The 17,184-nt window shown below is 36.1% G+C and overlaps 2 protein-coding genes across 5 annotated transcripts in view; both read left to right on the top strand.

The window, feature by feature from the left end:
- The window catches only part of LOC131148680 (uncharacterized), a 30,581-nt gene extending 25,194 nt beyond the window's left edge, over positions 1-5,387 (top strand). Inside the window, exon 4 of the transcript XR_009135053.1 lies at positions 5,325-5,387. The gene's annotated coding sequence lies outside the window, so the exon portion shown is untranslated. The remainder of the gene's footprint in view (positions 1-5,324) is intronic.
- Positions 5,388-16,061: 10,674 nt separating this feature from the next.
- Positions 16,062-17,184, top strand: part of LOC131148679 (uncharacterized) — a 33,338-nt gene continuing 32,215 nt past the window's right edge. Inside the window, exon 1 of one of the 4 annotated variants that reach the window (XM_058098550.1) lies at positions 16,062-16,427. The gene's annotated coding sequence lies outside the window, so the exon portion shown is untranslated. The remainder of the gene's footprint in view (positions 16,428-17,184) is intronic. The other 3 variants (XM_058098551.1, XM_058098552.1, XM_058098553.1) reach the window with 3 other exon arrangements.

Genomic DNA, 17,184 nt, shown 5'->3' with positions numbered 1-17,184 from the left:
TTGACGAGGGAGAGGTCAGTTACCGAGCCTTTGGAGGGACTGCAGTATGACCGATTTAATGATTGATAGAGTTTCTGTTGACTTGTCCTGGTGGGCCAACCAGAGTTAAGTCCTGCCTACGGCCTGCACAACCCTGTCATAAGGGGTTAAATCATGACATACAGTTTTTCAGGGGTAGTTTTCACAGAGATATATATAGATAACAACAGATATATTATAATACTAGAAGTATGATTAAATAAAAATCTCAGATATTACAGATATATTTTTAAGCCACATAGGTGTGAGTTGTACTATATATTATATTACAAGCTATTTCAGTTTCAGTTATTTATTAGTAAATTATCTATATAAACTCAGTTGCTACACATTGGTAATAGCATATGTCTTCTTACTGAGAGTTGTCTCATCCTAGTAAATTAACATTTTTCAGGTGATCCACCTAGACGAGCAGATTAGGCTCGAAGATAGGGAGGTCGGTTGCACTGCCCTATTTGTAAGGTAAGTGTTTTTAGGGAGAAGTATTTTTGGGTAGTCTCCAAGAGTTTTGATAGATGAAATTGAAAAGATATGTATTTATGTATGTATATTTTGGGGAAATAATGAATTTTGGTATTATGTATATGGTAGTATAGCATTATGTTTTCCGCTGCATAGGTTTTCCCAATAGTCTTTACAGAGGTATTAGAGTAAATGATTATCAGTATATTTATATTTTATTTTTATAAAAAAATGGTATGAAATTTTGAAGTCGTTATATTTTGGTATCAGAACCTAGGTTGCTAGGTTCTGTAGACTTTAGAGTATAGCGGAAAACAATACTAGAATGTAGGAATGGAGTTTTGAGAAGGATAGAATAGATATCAACGAGAAAATTTTGGTAAATTAATATGAGAATTTTGGGTTGTGTTCTGCAATCTAGAAGCAGGAACTTCAGGGTGGTTTCTGTGTTTTTCCAAGGGTGACGATTTCAGGAAAATCATAGTAAACTATCGTTGATTTCTTTTCCATATGGTAGGACTAGACCTTAAATTAGTAATAGGTAGTATGAGGGCATTTTAGTTAGATTAAAGTTAGAATGGTATTATGAGGTTTGGAATTTCAGAATAATTTGGTGTTATTGCAGGATGGACCCTGGAGGTAGTAGTGTTCACGCTAGCGGCGATTATGGAGCAGGACCTTCTAACATGGGCGACAAGGACTCAGATGTTTTTTTATACAACGTAGCTCAGCAGGTCATGGCTGAGATTGCACAAAGCTCCAAGGAGCAAGGAGGTCCATTTGCAGCCCACGGTTGTACGATAAAGAAGTTTACTAAGATGAACCCTCCAACATTTTTAGGATCGATTGATCGTGCAATAGTTAAGAACTGGATGCAGAAGATAGAGAAAGTATTAATGGTGCTTCACTGCACCGACGAGTAAAGGGTCCTCTATGCCGCGTATAAGTTAACAGAAGAGGCCGAGAGATGGTGGTCGGCCATGAAATTATTGGAAGAGTAGAGACCCATACCAAAGCCTATGACCTGGAGTCGGTTCAGAGAGATATTCTTTGACAGATATTTTCCTATTACTATCAGAAAGGCTAAAGTGCAGGAGTTTTTGAGTTTGACTCAGGGGCCGTTGATAGTTCAGTAGTATGCGGAAAAATTCATCAAGTTGTCACAATTTGCTCCATACATAGTGCCAGATGAAGTTAAGAAGGCCAGGATGTTTGAGAGGGGTTTGAGGCGAGATATATATAAGCAAGTGGTGGTTCTAAAGTTGCAGTACTTCTCTGAATTAGTTGACAGAGCCACAGTAGCAGAGGAGAGTGAATAGACAGATGTGGGAGTACCGAGCTAGGGGAAGAGGCCAATGCCTCTGGGATTTCAGGCAGGTTCCAGTTGAGGTCCATGGAGAGGAGATCGGTTCAAAGGAGGTCAAAAATAGATGACATGACACCAAGGGTTTCAGGGTGAGCAGGCTTATCCCATTTGTCCCAGATGTGGCTGGAGGCATCCAGATGAATGTAGGATGGGTGAGAATGTCTGCTATCGTTGTGGGAGACTCGATCATAGGGCTTGGTTATGTTAGGGACCTCCATTCCAAACACCAGTTCATAGACCTTTCTGGGGTGGTTACCAAGTGCCTCATGGAGGCCAACAAAGGAACATAACACCAGCGAGGGTTTATGCATTGACGCCGAGAGATGCTGAGGTTGCTGGAGACGTCGTGATAGGTATTCTTACTACTTTACCATATACAATTGTTTTTTTGTTTGACATAGGTGCCACCTATTCTTTCGTGTCATTTGGATATGCTAAATTAGCTGGGGTTGAGGCAAAGTTGTTAGATGTTGAATTGTTAGTAGCCACACCGACTGGATCAGTAATAAGGTGTAGAAGGATACTTAAAAATTTTCCAATGGGTATTTAGGAGAAAGTACTACTAGCTGATCTTGTGGTATTAGATATGTAGGGGTTCGATGTGATATTGGGTATAGCCTAGTTGGCAATTAACCACACCAACATATATTGTCATCGAAAAGAAGTCATTTTAAAACCCCCAGGTGAGCAAGAATTCAAATTTATGGGATCACGGGTGCACGCCTCGCCACAATTAGTATCAACAGTTCAGGAGAGGAAGCTGCTTCAGGGTGGTTGCCAGGGTTATATTGCATATATAAAAGAGATGCCAAAAGAAGAATTGAAAAAATTGACATTCCAGAGAGGAATTACTTGGCTTACCACCAGACTGAGAGAACGAATTTACCATGGATCTACTACTAGGGTCAACACCAATATCTAAAGCACCGTACATAATGGCTTCAGCTGAACTGAAAGAATTGAAAGATCAATTGCAAGAGTTAATGGATAAAGGGTTTATCAGACCTAGTGTGTCACCTTGAGGAGCACCAGTTTTGTTCGTGACAAAAGAAGATGGGACTGTGAGGATGTGCATTGATTATAAAGAGAGAAATAAACTGACAGTCATGAATAAATATCCTCTTCTCAGAATTAATGATTCATTTGATCAACTCCAGGGGACCCAGGTCTACTCCAAGATTGACCTTTGGTCGGGTTATCACTAGGTGAAAGTTAAAGCAGAAGACGTCTCGAAGATAGCTTTTCGAACTAGATATAGGCACTGCAAGTTCCTAGTAATTCTGTTTGGATTGACTAATGCATCACCAATGTTTATGGATTTAATGAATCGAGTGTTTCATCAGTATTTGGACCAATTTGTTGTGGTATTTATTGATGATATACTAGTCTACTTGAAGATTTTTTAGGAACATGAGGATCATTTGAGGCTAGTCTTTCAGGTGTCAAAGGAGAAAGAGTTATACGCTAAATTCAAGAAATGTGAATTCTGGTCGAGGCAAATTACTTTCCTTGGGCATGTGATGTAGAGACCCAAAGAATTATGGTATTTAAATAATAAAAGAGGGGGAAAAGGGAATTGTAAGAGGGTCACAGCAGATCATCGTCGACAAAGTGGCTTATTGGGATCATCGACAGGGACATGTGTCTCGTCGACGAGGAGTTACCGAGAGGGCTATTTCAGGGCCTGAAATTCATCGATAAAGGTTATGAGTTCGTCGAAGAACTCCTTTCTTGACCTCATCGACGAAGACCTCGTCGACAAAGTGACATGTCTCGTCAACGAAGGCAAGTGTATAAGTAAGCTAAAATCAGATTTCAGCGCAGAAAATTTGCATGTGGCTCTTTCTCTCTCTAGATTTTTGTCCCTTTCACCTTCTCTCCTCGATTCCAGCCCTATTCTTCGTCGGATTGACGATCCGAAGCCACAACATCACTCCTGGGAAGATTCCCTTCAAATCTGCTGGAGTAATCCATTGGTTAGGCCAACTTGGGAACCATCCCAAAACCAGGGTGAGTGGATTATTTGAGCATTTTCAGTATTACCCAATTCATTTGAAGTCAGATTCTACATTATATGCGAAAATATTGAGATTTTTTGAAGTAAAATTAAGATATTATATTTTCAGGAATAGGGTGTTTTGAGACCCTGCAGACAAGGGTTGAGGACCCCAGTGAGTGGTATTTTAGGAACCCAAGTAAAATGATATATGAATTATAGTTTAGGATTTGTGCATGTGTGGATTTCGGGAAAATGTATATGATAATTATTTAGGTTAATTCAGTTGTTTGATTTGGAAATATAAGTGTGTTATCTCAGGATGTTGAAATTATGAATGCCGCACATGTGGGATTGCAAATAGTAGTTATTGCTCAGATAGTCAGGTTAGAGAAATATATTATGTTAGGAATTTTAGTATGATAGTCAGCAAAAATTTTATGTTTTACTAGATTATTATTATTCAAATTATAATATATTTGTATAGCAGAAAATACAGATTTTAGAACAAGTGAATTTATTTATTTAAATTGTGTGGCATGAGTTTATAGCAAACTAGTATAGTATTTATTCAATTTACATATACCATGTTTTATAGTGTATTAGGCAGAAAATAATATGGAATAAATATATGTTTTATAGAATGATGATTTTCAGTATACATATAGATAGAAATTTTACAAATTTTCATGATAACATGATTTACAGTATATGTATAGAAACATATACGTACAGCATATTCAGAATACTATGATTTCAGTCAGATAATCCGATATACAGACATTAAATGTTCGGCCAGTTATTCAGATTAGCAGATCAGTTTTACAATGTTTTAGTTATTATAAAATCATGGTAAAATAGTAATATAGATATATCAGCTACATATATATATAGTATCAGACCCTAATGGACCAGATTCAGTTAACAGAGCACGATACCGTAGCTATATTCAGTTCAGAGTGCAACCACTTTACTCAGATAGTATGTGGTATTTAGTTGTTGATCGGGCCTACGTTGTGAACAGGCTCCCCTTCAGATAAGGGTTGAGGAGGCCGATTTGACTTTCGGAGTTCAGTTGACTTACCCTGGTCGGCCAACAAGGATAGGTCTCACCTTCGGGCCGCACAACCTTGTCATGAGGGGTTAAATCATGACTTTCAGTTATCCATCTAGGGAAATTTTCTCAATTATTATATTTATATCCAGATTTACAGAAACTGTAGATGTACCTATGAATATTAGAAGTATAATGGAATAGAAAATTCAGAAAAACAGTTTATGTCAAGTAACATAGGTATAAACTATGTTGTACATTATCTATACGTATTTTCTCAGATTCAATTATTTATGGTATTACTAAATCAAATTTTACAAATAAGTAAACTCACTTGCCACACACTAGTAATAACATATTTTGTCTTACTGAACATTGTCTCATCTCAGTAATTTAATATTTTTCAGGTGATCCAACTAGGCAAGCAGATCAAGCTCGTAGGTAGAAGGGACTACAGTACTGCCCTAACTGTAGGGTGAGTATCTTGGGTAGTTATTTTGAGTAGTCCCTAGGTCCAAATGAGGGTATTTGGAGTACTGTTGTGTATGTATATTTTGGGAAATATTTTGACACTATGGTATTGTATATATATATATATATATGGTTATGGTTGTATGTATTCTACTTCTCACTGCTTAGGTAGTTTATTGTGTTCTGATTCCACGGTCCCTATCTGGTCCATAATGATGGTTTGGTTTATATTAGAAGATATCAGAGCAGTGAAATTTTACAATTTTGCAGTTAAAAAAAAAAAGGTATGAAAAATCAGGTCGTTACACGTGATCTCAAAGGACGGCATATCAATAGACCCGAGCAAGATAAAAGTAGTGGTGAGTTGGGTTAGACCGGGGAACATTCAGGAGGTTAGGAGTTTTCTGGGTCTGGCAAGATATTATAGACGTTTTGTGGATAGCTTCTCCAGATTATCAAGTCCACTAACATAACTTACAAGGAAAAATGTGAAGTTCGAATGAACTGATGATTGTGAGCTGAGCTTCCAAGAATTGAAGCAATGATTGGTCATTACATAAGTACTGTCTATTCCATTAGGAGAGGATGGATTTGTGATATACAATGAAGCGTCCCAGAAGGGACTTGGGTGTATGTTGATGTAGCACAGGAAATTTTTTGCCTATGCTTCTCGGCAGCTTAAAGAATATGAAAAGAACTACCCAGTACATGATTTAGAGTTAACTGCAGCGGTGTATGCTCTAAAGATATAGAGGCACTACCTTTATGGTGGGAGATGTGAAATCTTCACTGACCATAAAAGTTTGAAGTATTTCTTCACTAAAAAAGAATTGAACATGAGGCAAAGAAGATGATTAGAACTCATTAAGGATTATGATTGTACTATCAGTTACCATCCAGGGAAAGCAAACGTGGTGGCTAATGCACTGAGCTGAAATTCAGTGAGTACATCATTGTTAGTAGAGGAGATTCAACATCTGATTTGGATGGACCTAGAAAGACTCGGTGTAGAGTTAGTAAAGGGTGGTCACCAGACATTCATTACCAACCTGATGTTACAGCCTACCTTGCAGGATAGAATTAAAGCTACTCAGAGAAATGACGCAGAGTTGGTGGAGTTGATAGTGAAGGTGCAGGACGAATAGGAGGAGGAGTTCAATATATCAGGTGATGGAGCCCTACGGTTTCGTACCAGACTGTGCATTCCTGCAGATTCTAAGATTAGGAGGGCTATCTTAAGGGAGGCACACCAATTCCTATACACAGTTCATCTTGGCAAAATTAAAATATATTGGGATCTCCTGAAATCCTTCTAGTGGAGCGGCATGAAGAGAGAGATAGCAAAATTCATGGAGTAGTGTTTGACATGCCAGCAGGTAAAGGCTGAGCACTAGAAGCCAGCAGGATAATTGCAGCTACTCCACATCCTCAAGTGGAAGTGGGACCATATATCTATGAATTTCATTATAGGGTTACCGTCGACACTACACAGACAGAACGCCATTTGGGTGATTGTAGACCAGCTAAAGAAGACTGCCCACTTTCTATTTATTAAAGTCAGCTACCCTATGAATAGAATGATAGAGATATACATTCAGGAGATAGTACGACCCTATGGAGTGCCAGTATCCATAGTTTTAGACCGTGATCCACGTTTCACATCACGATTTTGGAGGAGCTTATAGGAGACTTTAGGGTCTCAGTTATCATTCAGCAAAACATTTTATCCTCAAATTGATGGGCAGACAGAGAGGACAATTCAGATACTTGAGGATATGCTATGAGCATGTGTGCTGGATTTTGGGGGTAATTGGACCCAGTATATGTAACGCCTCGAACCCTTAATCCCGGGTCTGGCGCATTATACTTAATAATCCATAATTAACATAACATACGCAGCGGAAAACATAATCATAATCTCCATATAACATAATACCAGAGTTTACTAATTCTAACTATAATCCATATTAAATCATCCAACACTTGCATTTCCATAAATACGTAACTCCCCAAACAGTATTTTCACAATCATTCCTTACTCAATAGTCTTAAAACATAAAGACATAAAACTTAAATATTTACTTTCTACAAAAACATCATTAAAATGTTTATACCATTTTTCTTATATCTCCCAATAATGCTATAAAAACCTTGAGCTCTCTAAGCTCAATCTCGAAGAAATCCTGAAAAAAAGATAAATTCATATTCGGGTGAGACACATCTCAATAAGGGAAGAAACCATATATTAAAACAGTGTGTGGCCAACATGAGTTTATATATAACATAATATTTAACATTTGAAAATCCTTAACATAATTTCTGAAATCATTCCTTGATCCTAATCAAACACATGCAAATTTTTAACCCATGAGATTACTCAGGGATAAGGGTGATTACCCGCCCATACAAGTAGCACCCCTCTACTCTGATATTTTTGACAACCCAAAGGTCGAAGCTAAAGCATACCAAGGCACTCACCTTACTCAATAAGCCCTCAAGTGATAAATTAATCTCGTACTCACACTGTTCAATAATAGCTTACCGGCAAAAACCCTAAGGATAGGGAAATCTACCCGCCCATACAAGTAGGTTCCCTCTGCCCTAGTACATTATGCGGCTACTGCCACATCTGTAGCTACTAGTGCACTCGCCTTACTTAGCATGCCCTCAGGCGAAAGGTACGCCTCGCCTAATCGTAACATGTTCTATGTACATACATACTTCTAATATCATAATACATCATTCTTTTCTGCCATTATACATTTATGCATATTCATTCCTGTTCATAACTTAACTTTGCATTTCGTTTCACTTTAAGTGACTCTTTCCCATTTACATCATTTACCTTTGTCATTTCATCGTCATTTCATTGCATAACATTTCATTTTATTACTTCGTACTACAGCTGGTCTTTAGCCATCATCAATTAGTCTACGTAGAAACGTGCTAGATCTGCTAACATGGCTGTCTTTCAACTATCTTATATTTACATGGTTGCATTTAACATACACAGGCATCATTATCCATATCATATTTTATTCTCATTGTTTTACTTACTTAGCCTGCATCTCATACATTTAACATATATTTGCACAGATTCTCATGCCACACAATTTAACAGTAAAATTCATACATTGCTTGTAAAATAAGCCAACCAACATTTAACGTTTATATACTGAAAATACCTTTCATTTCTTACATGATTATCCTGAAAACATTTTTCCACTTTCATCAGTTCATTTTCGCATATACATATCTAATAAACAATCATAAACTCAAAAAAAAAAAATATAATTTAAATAGTTGGCATTTTACCCATACCGAAACATATACACATATATATAATACAATTTATTTTTTCATTAAATTCATAAAAATTCTGATTTAATATATATTTTTTTCCTTATCTAGTTTCTTGAACTACGCCAACAGAGACTCCGAAAAATACCTGCGGCGCTCACCCGGACCCTGAAATTAAATACCTAGTTCCAATAAATTATTCCTGAATAAAATATTATTTAAATATTTCCTAGGGCCATAATTCATAAATAAATAATAATACCCTTAAATTTAGCCAAATTCCTAAATCCCACTCTCGCTTTGGAGTAGGGCCTAGAAAATCTCAATTGAAAAATTACCTACGTCAAAATGATGACAACGACAACGACTAGGACCCTGTGGTGGTGTCCGATCGTCGATTTAACCGCATATTAACAGCGAAATTGAGAAAATGGGGAAAAATTACCTTTCCCCAGGAGCAGTGCCTAAGCCGTTCCCACGACAAATCTACTCCAATAGAAATGTCGGCAGCGGAACCAGGATTCCAATGATACCTTCCGTTTCCTGATCTGTCACAAACTCACCAAGAAATTGAGAGAAGGAGCGAGACGGAGGTGGCTGTGGCTCGCTGAAGATTTGCAGACCGGGGGGGGGGGAGGGGCGTGCCAGTTTTGACATTTTCTTCTCTTTCTTCTTTCTTCTTCTTCTTCTTTCTTCCTTCTTCTTTTATCTTCTTTTACTTTACTTTATATATATGGCTGTGGCTCGCTGAAGATTTGCAGACCGGGGGGGGGGGTGGTGCCCAGTTTGGACATTTCTCTCTTCTTGGCTTGCTTCTTGGCTCTCTTCGTCCTGTCATTCCTTCTTCTTTTATCTTCTTGTTACGTTACTTGAGATAGAGATATATATATATATATAGAGATATATATATCTTAGCATATTATAGAAAAGATATATGATAATAACGTAGCGTATATATATCAATGTCTAATTAGTTTTTTTTTAAATCCAATGTAAAAATATTTAATTTAATAACTAATTATTTAATTATTTAATTTATCTTAATTTAATTTAATTTCTTTAATTATTATTATTATTATTATTTTTTCCCACGCCATTCCTTTTATTTATTTATCTGTTATTTTATTTATTTATTTTTCAAATTATTTTAATCCTTTTAAATTTCCGGGTCTTTACAGTATATGCCGCTGGTTGAGTTCGCATATAATAACAACTATCAGGCCAACATTGGGATGACACCTTATGAGACATTATATGGTAGGAGGTGCCGTTCTCCACTATACTGGGATGAAATGAGTAAGAGGTGAGTTTTGGACCATAATTAGTACAATAAGCATACGATAAAGTCTGACTAATTAAAGAAAGGATTTGTGCAGCTCAAAGTCGGCAGGAAAGCTATGAAAATATTCGCTGCTGGAAGTTAGAATTTGGTGTGGGAGATCAGGTGCTTTTGAAAGTGGAGCCACTAAGAGGAATTATGAGGTTTGGGAGGAAGGGTAAGCTGAGCCCTAAGTTTATTGGTCCATTCGAGATACTCGAGAGAGTGGGTCTAGTCACTTATAGGCTAGCGTTACCACTAGTACTATCTAGGATACACGACGTATTTCATATTTCCATGTTGAAGAAATACATCCTAGATCCCTCCCATGTGATCAGCTATGAGGAGATATAGCTCAGAGATACACTAGCATATGAGGAGATACCAATACAGATTCTAGACAAAGAAGAACAAGAGTTATGTACTAAAAGAATTCCATTAGTAAAAATCCTGTGGAGGAATCACACAATGGAGGAGGCCTCGTGGGAGTTAGAGGAAAAGATATGATAGAAATACCCAAACCTGTTTCATGGGGATCAGTAGTAGTCAGAGGTGATAATTTAGAGAAAATCAGTATTACTTATTTCAGTGCAGAGTAATTAAAGTATGAATGCATATTAGATTATAAGATAGATAGTATTTTTGGTTTTGGGAGAAATTTCTTTTTATGTATATATTTGTAATCTCCCAGAACCCTGAATGTAACTACGGTATTCCTCCGCCATGAGTGAGGATAATTAATAAAATAAGTAGTAAATTTTCCTCAGAGAACGGTGTATAACATAGATAGCAAATTTCGAGGATGAAATTTTATGAGGGGAGAATGTAAAGACCTGGAAAATAATAGTAATTAAATAAAGAGGAGAAGGAAAATTTAAAGGAGGTAAAGCAGGGTTCATCGACAAATGCCCTGGTTTCATCAACGAACTCTCATATATGGTTCGTGAACGAGCTTTAGTGCCTCATCGACAAAGAGATACCGAGAGGGGGACATGCAGACCCTTTTGTTCGTCGACGAACTCATTATCCTCATCAACGAACTTCCTTCTTCGACTCGTCTACGAGTCCTTGTATCTTGTCGACGAAGCCACGTGTCAAGTCACCTATATATATATATATATATATATATATATATGCAAAAATCGGGTTTCAGTGAGGAAATCAAATCCTCTTTCTTTTCTCTCTCTAGAAAAACATCTGTTGTGACTTCTCTATACAAATCCGGTCTCATTTCTCCCTAGTTCGATGATCAAAAGCTACCACGATGATCTTGGGGAGATTCTCTACAACTTAACCAGAGTAAAATTTTGTTTTGAGAAGTTTGGGAACCATCCCAAAATCAGGGTAAGTAGGTTATTTAAGGGTTATTTGGCTTGTAGGTTTTTTTTTTTTGTGAACCTAGATTTGGTTTTAGAGGTTGTTATACTAGTGGTTGGGATGATTAAATTTGGGTGTTGTGAATTCAAGGTTTTAGGGCTCATACTACAGGCAGGTTAGAGAACTTAGTGGGTGTTCTTAGGAATCCAGGTAAATGATAAATTGTTTATAAATTTAGGAAATGTGAGTATGAGAATTATTCTGAAAATTCAGTTGATTAATAGGGAAATATGTATGTGTATAATTTCAGGATTGTGAAATTATGAATGCCTTGGGGGTAAGTTAGAAATCAATAAATGAGTCTAGTTTGTCAGGTAAAAGAAATATGCTATGTTAGTAAATTTAGAAAATTTATCAAAAAACTATAGTATTTGTTTATTAAGATACAGGGTATAAATTATGCAGTTTTACAGATTTCAGAACATAAGCTTTATTAATTGTGTGACATAAGTAGGTATTTGTTTAGTATAGAGTTTATATACTTTTTCAGAATATCCTGATATACAGTATTTTTGCATAGAAATATGCTTTATCAGATTTACAGAATTATGAATTACAGTGTCTATACAGACATATATTTTACAGTATTTCCAAAATACCATGATTTCCAAAATTTTAAAACCATAACACTTAGATATTACAATTTATTCAGTTCAAATATTACATATCAGATATTATAGATCAGATAATACAATTATTTCAGTTCAGATATTACAACATTTTAAAATCAATTTTATAGTATTATGGTCATTTTGGAATCATGATGAAACTGTAAGATAATTATATATATATATATATATATTAGTATTATATAGTATCAGACCCTGATGAATTATTTTAGTCAGATTCAGTTAATAGAGTACGGTACCATCATTATTTCAGGTTAGAGTGCAACCACATATCTCAGATAGTGTGTGAATTTTTGTCAACCATGCCTTGGAGGGATTGCAGGCTCCCCAAAAATCTGGGTTGAGGTGGCCGATTTGATGAGGGAGAAGTCAGTTATTGAGCCTTTGGAGGGATTGCAGTATGACCGATTTGATGATTGATAGAGTTTCAGTTGACTTATCTTGGTGGGCCAACCAGAGTTAAGTCCCACCTACGGGCTGCACAACCCTGTCATGAGGGGTTAAATCATGTCATACAGTTTTTTAAGGTAGTTTTCACACACACAAACACACACACACACACACACACACACACACACACATATACAGATTTACAGGATAACAACAGATATATTATAATACTAGAAGTATTATTAAATAGAAAGCTCAGATATTACAGATATATTTTTAAGTCGCATAGGTATGAATGATACTGTATATTATATTACAGGCTATCTCAGTTTCAGTTATTTATCAGTAAATTATTTATGTAAACTTAGTTGTCACACATTGGTGATAGCATATTTCTTTTTACTAAGAGTTGTCTCATCCTAGTAAATTAACATTTTTTCAGGTGATCCAGTTAGATCAGCAGATTAGGCTCAAAGATAGGGAGGTCAGTTGCACTACCCTGTTTGTAGGGTAAGTGTTTTCAGGGAGAAGTATTTTTGAGTAGACTCAAAGAGTTTTGATAGATGAAACTGGAAAGATATGTATTTATGTATGTATATTTTGGAGAAATACTGAATTCTGGTATTGTGTATATGGTTGTACAGTATTATGTTTTCCGCTGCATAGGTTTTCCCAATAGTCGTTATAGGGGTATCAGAGTAAATGATTATCAATATATTTATATTTTATTTTTTAAAAAAAATGTATGAAATTTAGAGGTTATTATAGTTTCGCTCAAAAGGAAGGAATTGATTTTCATGAAACCTTCTCTCCGGTCTCGCAGAAGGCTTCATTTAGGATAATCATGGCTTTGGTAGCTCATTTTGATTTAGAGTTACACCAAATGGATGTGAAAATGACATTCCTTAATGGGGATCCTGATGAAGAAGTGTACATGAGGCAGCCTGAGGGTTTTAGTGATTATAGTCATAAAGTTTACAAGCTAAAGAAGTCAATCTATGGTTTGAAACAGGCTTCCCCCCAATGGTATTTAAAGTTTCAAGAGGTTATCATCTCATGTGGTTTTGATGAGAACATTGTGGATCAATGTATATACGTTAAGGAAAGTGGGAGTAAGTTCATTTTCTTGGTCCTTTATGTAGATGACATTCTACTTGTGAGTAATGATTTGGGTTTGCTATATGAGACTAAGCAATTTCTCTCTCGAAATTTTGAGATGACGGATTTGGGTGAAGCCTCTTATGTCATTGGCATAGAGATTCACAGAGATAGACAATAAAAAATTTTGGGTGTCTCAAAAGACTTATATTGAAAAGGTTTTAGAGAGGTTTGGTATGAAAAACTGCAAGTCCTTAGTAGTTAGTAGCTTCCATAGTCAAAGTGGATAAACTTCGAAAAGATCAGTCACCCCAACATGCATTGGAAATGGAGCAAATAAAAGACATTCCTTATGCATCTGTTGTGGGAAGTTTAATGTATGCTCAGGTTTGCACTAGACTTGACATAAGCTTTGTCATTGGATTGTTGGGTCGCTACCAGAGTAACCTAGGATTCCAACATTGGGTAGCTGCAAAGAAGGTGATGCAATATTTGCAAGGAACCAAGGATTACATGTTGACTTACAGACACATTGATTTTTTGGAAGTAATTGGATATTCAGATTCAGATTTTGCTGGTTGTTTAGACAGCAAAAAGTCAACCTCTAGATATATCTTTCTTCTTGCTGAAAGAGTTATATCCTAGAGGAGTGTGAAATAGAAAATTATTGCTATGTCTATTATGGAGGCAAAATTTATAGCCTGCTATGAAGCATCAACACATGCCTTATGGTTAGAAAATTTTATCAATGGTTTCAAAATTGTTGATTCATAGAAAGACCAATAAAGATTCTCTATGATAATTTTGCTACAATGTTCTTTTCTAAAAACAATAAAAGTGGAAGCAGAAGCAAGCATATCGACATAAAGTGTCATAGTGTGAGAAAATATATCAAGAAAAAATCGGTTATAGTTGAACACACCACTACAGACTTGATGATTGTGGATCCAATGACCAATGGTTTACCGGTTATGCAGTTTAAGGGTCATGGGGATAATATGAGCCTTTGTGGCATTTAGTTTTTTCTTTTTTTGTACTTGTTGACATTTTGTCACACAGAGAGTTATTTTGATGAATTATTCAGTATTACGTGTATAAAGATAAATTCATCATATCCATCAGGATATTAAGGTTGGACCCGAATGATGTTGATAATTCATTAAGTTTTTCCTAAAGTACTTACTTATGAAGTATTATGCATTGTAACACATAGAAGGGAATGCTTGATAAATAAAGTGCTACCGCTATGGTTCCTTGTGTAGTATGACTTAAGCGAGTGAGAGCAATCACAATAAAGATTATGTGTATGCAATTAAAGTTATATCATGACTCATTTAGATAAAGATCTATGTTATGTGAACCAAGTAGGAGAATGTAAGAAATATTTATATTATTTTATAAATATTCTCTTAAAGTGATTCACATTTCATCTTTATTTTATGGTTCCAATAACCACATTAAGTGATAGTTGTGATTGTTTACATTCCACATTAAGTGCACTCGGTGGTTATTTATCCAATAAGTGCATAAATTAATAATCTTATTAGTGATAAAGTTACAAACTCTTCATATTTATTCCTTAATGGATGTAACTAATGAGGGAGCTCAAAAGTCATAAAAGTTATGTGAAGGGTCCCTAGTCTTGCTTATAAAAGGGTTTGTGTATTTTATCAATCTATCCCATCAAGTCTAAGGTAAAGACTACAAGACATTTCATAAATTTATAATTCTCTTTTCTAGAGATTGAAGTAGCTCTTAGCAGTATATTTACAAGTCAAGCACAATGGACGAAGGTACAAATTTTTTTTCTGCTGCTCATGTTTTTAACATGTTATTCTGTTTGATATTCTTTCAGCTTCATCTCCAGATACGTGCTTCACCTTCACAGTTTTTACTGTCGGGTAAGGCCGGGGCTGAGGCTGAAGTTGAGGTTGAGTTTGAGGCTTCATCAATAACCACTGAAGGGCATTTCACTTTGATAGTTCGTTTGTTCATTCACTAATTTTCCTTGCTGATTTTTGAATTTAGGAAACTAAAAAAATGTTGGGTTACTACTTTCCTCCAAGGAGAATTGCAAGCTTGTGGGTCTATCTAAATGTGTCTTAATTCCTTTTGTTAGAGTTGGCATGTCAGTTCTATAACATATTTTCTACCCTATCATGGATTCGTGAGCATTTTAAATCCTTTCAAAATGTTGATTGAGGCTTGAACTCTGCACTGGTTGTTGGTAAGTGGATATGGAACAGACATTGAACTTATTATGGTGGCAAACATGTTTCCATCTAAAGAGGAGCTATGGAAACATGAAAATGGTATACTTAGGGTGAGTATAATTCGGTTTTAACTGAATTAACCGATTGAATACAGTTAGTTCGGTTTGGGTAATTTATAATTCGGTTTGATTCGGTTTTAAAATGAGGTAATTTTGGATATTCGGTTTTCGGTTTGATTATGGGTTATTTGTATTTCGGTTAACCGAATTACCTGAATTTTTAATTAATTAATAATTAAATATAAATTATTAAATTTTATGATTTATGATTTTAATTTTTAGGCTAGGTTGGGCGCTAGGTTCTATTCGGGATTCGGCCATTCCTAAATCCCAATTTTCCTCTTCCACTCTTCCCTCTTCCCTTCCCAGGTTCGCACTTCGCAAGTCGCAACGTCGCCGGCAGCTGGCACTTCCTCACAGCCTCACTCCCAGTCCCAGTTCCCTTCAGCTTCAGCTTCAGCTTCAACTTCATCTTCCCTTCCCAGTTCCCTTCCCACTTCGCAGTTCGCACACAGTCGGCGACGGCGACTTCAAACCTCCTGTTCCAGATCGGCAGATCCAGTCTTTCCCTTCGGACTTCGGCTTCCACCTTCCCAACTTCGCAGCTCGCACTCTCGCAGACTCGCAGTACTCCTTCGGACCTTCCGTCCTTCAGGTTTTTCGTTTTCCCGTTGTGTTCAAAACTCAAAAGTCTTTGCATTTTGATGTTTATTGAAAATTTAAAATACCCTAAGATGAGCACAATGTGTTTGATTAAATGTATGAGAGAAAATTTCCTCCAAATTATTATATTTATGTTGATCAGTCTCCCTCTTTAAAATGGGTTTCTTTGTGTTCTTTGTTCATATTTGTTTGAATGTTCTTGAATTTGAGTTTTGTTCCTCTTTAATTTTTTTTTATATTTGTGTTTTCTTACTTTTGTTGTACCCGAAGTCCAGTGCCCTGTTCTCTTCTTCTTCGGTTCTTCCCTGCTCTTACCAATAACCCAGATGAAATTGTTTCTCATAATTAATTTTATTTTTATCTGGTTAAATTTGATTAACTGAATTACCTTACAATTTGGTTCGGTCCAGTAAGGTTCGGTTAAATGGACCAATTCGATTGGTTCAGTTATCAGATGGAGTTAATCGAAATAATTCCGTTAGTTTGGTTAATTGGCCGAATTGACCGATTGGCGATTGCACACCCGTATACCTCTCTGTCCATCTGCATGTTTGATTGTTACCTAGAGTAAATTGTGTCTCTGAGTGTTGCAGAGAAACTAGGACTGTGACCTGAATTCAAGGGGGAAATAACTCTCTAGGATAACTTGCTATATTCTGAACTATAGAGTTGGACGGACTAGTCACTGAATGTTATCGTTGATTATGATGCTGCTGCTCTGAACTTATATGTATGGTGTTATCTTGAGA

The sequence above is a fragment of the Malania oleifera genome, chromosome 2, assembly GCF_029873635.1.
Source record: "Malania oleifera isolate guangnan ecotype guangnan chromosome 2, ASM2987363v1, whole genome shotgun sequence".
In the NCBI taxonomy this organism is placed as follows: Eukaryota; Viridiplantae; Streptophyta; class Magnoliopsida; order Santalales; family Ximeniaceae; genus Malania; species Malania oleifera.
The sequence above is the reverse complement of the archived record's forward strand: the minus strand, read 5'-3'. Positions and strand labels throughout refer to the sequence as shown.